This window comes from Miscanthus floridulus, chromosome 13 (genome assembly GCF_019320115.1).
Source record: "Miscanthus floridulus cultivar M001 chromosome 13, ASM1932011v1, whole genome shotgun sequence".
NCBI lineage: Eukaryota > Viridiplantae > Streptophyta > Magnoliopsida > Poales > Poaceae > Miscanthus > Miscanthus floridulus.
This window is the reverse complement of record NC_089592.1, coordinates 49,405,009-49,411,191: the sequence shown is the minus strand read 5'-3', so window position 1 is coordinate 49,411,191 and position 6,183 is coordinate 49,405,009.

Genomic DNA, 6,183 nt, shown 5'->3' with positions numbered 1-6,183 from the left:
TTCTACATGTTTATACAACTGTTAGGCATGTTTTCAACACTTGAAATTCATGAGTAGATTTAATCTATTAATTAACCAAAGTAAAACTTGTTTAAATCATAACTTATTCATTTTAACACCAAAATAGTCCGTTCAAGTTGCGTTAGATTCGTAGCGATGAGATCTACACATTAGTAATAATGTTTACTATATTACTATTTCATAAAAATCATAGTTTAAATCATATCTTGATTAATGGTTATGCAACTAGGTTTTATACATAAAATATAATTTGTTTTACTTTTGTTTTATAATTTAAATCTAAAATTGACTTAATTTAATCTATGCTATTTATAAAATATCTTTTATATATGAATTCATATGGTTAACATAAATGAAGTCTATAGCTTTCTTTTCCACGTATTAGGTAAATCTCTCGGTAGTTGTAACTTTTGAACCGTAGCTTCGATTAGCGTGCATCTCACGACTGTGTATTCGTAGTGATGCGTAGTATCGTATTTCAATCTCTTTTACTTATTTTTCTATGATTGGTGTACTGTTCTGATATAGGTGCAATTGTATGCTATGCATGTATGTTTATGGATGTTTGTGGTGTTCTACGATTACGTCCAGTCGGTGAGATACACGTGGTAATCCAGAAGAAGAAGAAGGACATCGAAGAATAAAGCTTACCGAAGGATCGGTGTGTAAGGCAAGTATAGCATGGGACATCCTTGTTACCTATTCACATTTAAACACTTAATTCATATTGCATGTGTCTACCTTGTTGCCAAATAGGATATCCTAGATATTTGATAACTTATACCTTGAAAACCTTTGGGATAATGCATTGGGTAGTTTTTGCTAGTGCTTAATCAAAACAATGATCTTGTAACTTGACTAATGGTATATGCAATAAACATTAAAACATGACTTTTTAGTAACATGGAAATAGGGGGCTGAAGTGTTTATATGCTTCAGATTCCTCTTCCTAAGGAATTATCTGTAAGTGATCATCTAGGGCTTACAGTACAGCTGTGTGGGCCATATGGCTCTAGCTTTAGCTTAGTATGAGGATCTTTTCTAGCTTGTTAGTGGTTACCTTTAAGGCGCAGGGTATGTTTCCTTTGCTGTTGGGAAGTGTGTACCGTGCTACGATGCTCATGCATGCCACTCCTAGAGATGGGCCACATACGCCTAGCGGCCCTAACTTGTTAGACGAATCCTTTGAAAGGCTTCATAGTGAACCCTACCGACCTTCCTTGGAAGTGGGTCAAGAGATTAGCTACCTTGGGCAAAAGGGTAAATCACAACTCATAGTGAACATGTATAACCTCTACAGAGTGTAAAACTGTTATAATAGCCGTGCTCACGGACACGAGCGGCCTTGGACCCTTAAGGAATAGAGATGATCACTAATGGATAATGGTACTAATGATCAATTGTTTATGCTATACATTATCATGTTTACCTGATCATGTGTTTATGGGAATGATAAATTCTTTGCCACCCAACTGCTTTAAAAGATGATCTATTAAATCTAATCGCAGTTAAACCAATGTTAGCCCTTTTGAGCCTCATGAACCCCATGATATAATTGTTAAGTACGACATGTACTTACACTTGCTTTATTTTTCTATACTTTGGATAAAAATCCCGGATGGGTACCAGATTGCTGGTTTGGAGGAGTTAGGCTTATGGTCAACCAGTCAGTCGTCCCTGTGGATTTGGAGTCATCGCCTGAAGATCGGAGTCAACTTTCCGCTGTCTATACTCTGAGGGTACTTTTTTTTACTAATACGTTATGTAATAAGTATTGTCTCTTGATATTACCCTTATTTATGGCTATATGTGAGATTTGACTTCCTGGGCTCACATATAGTGTGGATCTGGTTTTGTCTTTAAAACCGGGTGCTACATGTATGATATCACACATGAGTTTGGAGGGGCCCTGCCCGCCTTGTATAGTCCAGGGAGTAGGGTTACAAGTCGGTTAGATCTGAGAGATAACCGGAAAGTAATAACTGATTACAGGAATCTTTGATCATACATATCCTAACAGATCTTGTAGTATCTTTAGCATATCTTCCCGGTGTCTTGCGGGGGGCGCCGAGCAGAGTCGTACCCCGCAAGGCTTCATCTTGTGGGCTGGGCAGCCCCTGGGGGCGCAACCCATGTGGTCTGCCAAGGATATCCGGGGTCGTACCCCATGGTTATCTTTTATATTTAGAAGAAAGCAAGTTATTTTTAGGAGATTCTTTTTAGAAAAAAAATATACGTATAGAAGATGAGATAGGGCATCTGATATATAGTAGCAGTGGCATCTATTATTATGACGTGTGCTGTGCTACAGGAGACTGAAGACCCAATCCATTGCTTTAGGGTTCTGGCAGAAGGCAGACCACACCACTCATCTCTGGCCGCATGTGCCCGGCACACAGTCCAAGTGGATGGCTGAGTGAAGCAGAGTGAGCAACGGGTCAGAGCCAAGCTCGGCAAGTTGGAATTTTTTTTAATTTTAACCCTTTTTAATATAATTTTAAATCTAACACTGTCATTTTTTTAAAAAAAACTAACACTTTTGGTCGTGCCTATTGCCCTAGCACGGCCAAATGGCTGTGCCACGCCATGCATGGTGGCGTGGCACAGGGCTAACGAGGCGCGGGCTGGCTGGGGGGCCGCTGACGTGGCAGGTCATGCCGCACCACCGACCCTAGCACGTTAGTGCCATGCCCTGTTGCGTGGCGCGGCCGGACCGACCATACCGCGCGAGCAGCCACACCACCTGGTCGCTGCGCCTGCCGCTGGCTCAGGCTACCTGGATGGAATCGAAACGCGTCGCGCCCATATTTTGTTGAGTTTTTTTCACGGCCGAATAGAGAATTTAATAAGCCAATGATTAGTTTTTCGTCTTTCATAATACGGTTATGCACCATTTTAACTAATCAATTACGAAAAATTGCCACCGGTGTCCAGATACGCCGGGACTGTCGGTTCCCAAACGCAGGGTACTTAATCTCATCGGCAGTGCTGCCACGACTCAACAAAACGAATAAGAAGCAAGTTGATAAGCTGTCACATAACATATTCATTGTTTTGACATAAGTTTGACATAACATAATCAAATAACCCCGTAAGTTTCGGATGCCAATATTCGTTTGACCTAAACAAACTAAGACCTAGAAGTGTAAGGATCCCTCGAACGCCTTTGTCTCTTTGGGTTTGTTGGCAACACATTGGGAGTGTAGCCAACGTCGGTATGGTCGCGTCGATGGTGCATACGGCTCATACCCTGTAGGTATATGATATGCACGATTACTTATAATTCTTTATGATCGTTAGTTCATGGAGCATACGTATTGAAACAAACTATCTTTGTTAGTACCTGTGAGGCTCTTTGGGTGCCAAACGGGGCACCACCTAGCTGAGACATGCCGATCTCGTCCTACGGCTATTCGTCACACTGGCTGTGCTGGCCGCGAAAGCCCGGGGGTTCGTCATCGTCGTCATCGTCCTCCTCCTCATCCTCAGTTGCAGGGTCCTTCCCGGCGCTATGATGTGGTGGTGTACGCACCGTGGAAGTGGCACCCTACGTCATCGGCTGAGAAGAGCCGGCTGGTGTCCTCAAAGAGGCTGAAGATGTGCCACCCGACCGCGCGGGGAGTGGCGGTTCCTCGTAAGGAGTGTCCATGCAGCTTAACTTCTGAGCTAGCTTCCTATAGCTCTTCTTCACCTTCTGCATAAATAGACGTTAAAGTTAGTTCATTAGCCAAATACATATACAATAAAGACATATTTTTGAAACAGACAAGTTTATGTTTACCTCCACAAAAGCTGTGAGAACGTCTAGCCCCTACCCTCTAGACTCGTGAAGCCAGAACACTGCTTAGTTGGACAGCCTTGCCAATTATGTCGCCTGGGTACAGAAACGCGATTGGATAGTTTTAGTACACATACTTAATACCAAAAGGATAACAAATTATACCATTCAAGTATCTTACCACATATCTTTGAAGCGGGGCTCTCTGTAGCTGTGTGTCCTCTCTAGTGGTGACGTCGTACACATCTTCGATAACATCTTCCTCCTAGTCCTCGTCAATCGCCACGTCAGTGTACGGAGGCTTGATATGTGTCCTCATAGACCTGTGAAGCCACCGCAGGTACTCATCGAAGGTGTGCTGGTCATGTGGAGGACCCACAAGGACCGCATGTGGTACCCTGGTCTGCCACAAATAGATGTACGAGCCGTGTGTCATGCACCAATCCTTGGTCTTGTACCTCTTCCTGCGGTCAAACCTGCAACAAAACAATATTAGTTGTACCAAACACACCTCTGAATTATAGCATTGTTATTAATTGATAATGCACCCGTGCAATACTTGATCGGTGGAGTAAAGCGGTGGTGGGTAGCCTATTATTCTTCCAAACTGTCTACAGACCCGGATGGGCAAGTGAATCTCGACCACATGGAAGAAAATAAGAGGGACGTCGTAGCGATACTCATGTGACTCGTCCCTAGTGATAGGACTCAGATAGTCCTAGAGCTCCGGAGAATCCCAAGGACACCAAAACACTTGAAATTTTGTAATTGTGTTAGGTTGTGATATAGTGTACATCGAAGAAGACACTGCTACGATAGTATAGAGAGCATCACCTGGTGCTGTGTCAGGACGTCGAGACCATTCATATACTCCCTGTACTTGTGCCACGCATTCCCTCTAACTAACTGTGCTTTCGTCCAGATATACAGAGTTGTAGGGAGTGTATCATGCCTGTTCCATTGCTGCATTGAACACGATAATGAATTAGCAACAAATAATCTCATCATATCTAACTGCCTGGAAGAATATAATGAACCGAAGTACTTACCAGTAAACCATTATTAAGGGGCCTCCCAACAGGCAATTGTTCCCAACACCAAACCTAGAGTAGGTAGGAGCAACCCCCAAGGTTCGCATGTCCTGAGGTGCGATGGCAGGCAACGCATAGCTATCGATGCATCCATGCCAGGACTGTGCTGCCCCAGCTATACCCCGCTATGTTCTCCCACGGCTGGCGAATTATGTCAAGGAAGATCCAGCTGATGGTGTTGCCCGAGGCGTCTGGGAAGAGGAAAGCACCAAGAAAGTGCTAGAGCCACACTCGAGCGAACCTATCAATTTGTGCCTCCTCAGCTTGTGGGTCCAAGTACTTAAAACGCTCTGTGATCCAGGACGATGAAACACCAAAACTTTTCCTATAATTGATCAAATAAAATGAGACCCGATGCCAGCTGTAAAGCAATGCAAGTATTAAATAGGCTTGAATTACTCACTTATTTTTCTTGGAAGCATCATCGTCCGGTGGAAGAAAACCAGTAAACTGAGCCACATGCTCCTTCTAGTGATCGTTGTCAACTATCCTTGTCACTGGAAGTCTCCCCAACCGAAGGCCTAAAATAGCCTTGACATCCTGCAACGTCAAGGTCATCTCGCCACATGGTAGGTGGAACGTGTGGGTCTCAGGCCTCCACCTGTTATAAGAATAGAACGACTATTAGTTGCCTCCAATTTGTTACAAGAAAGTTTACGTACAAAGAATGCACTCGCACCTATCCACAGTTGCAGTCAGTAGTGCTGGATCAAGGGGCAGAAGACCGTGGTTAACAACACGGATAAGCTCGAGAAAGCCAGCACGCCGTATGTACGGCGTATAACGCTTGTCCCACTAATGCGCCCTGATGTGAGTGTGGGGCCTCAAAGGAGGCAAGCCACCTCTGCGTCGTTGTCACTCAAGATGTGTGCTCGGTGCTGGTCGTCGTACTCCACCTCCAAAATGGGGTACAATGGGTGCTGCGTGGGAGGGGCCATCCTGTTACAAATTGATAAACAAAGCGTTAGAGTTTTCAAATTAACAAAATTCAAGTTAACATTAGTAAGTTCACAAACAAATTCACTAACCTAACTAGCCTAAATCTCTAAACCCAAAATCCTAACTATACTAGATAATAAATGCATAATCAATCCAAATAAAACTTTGGTTCTAAAATTACAAGTAATCTCTCCGTCTCAAAATAAATACACATCTTGCTTCTCGAGTAGTCAAATATGTTTAAGTTTGATCAAAACTAAATAAACGGTATCAATATTTCTATCTCCTAATAAGTTTATTACGAAAGTATACTCCATGCTTAATGTAATAGTACATATTATGTTTCATAAATAT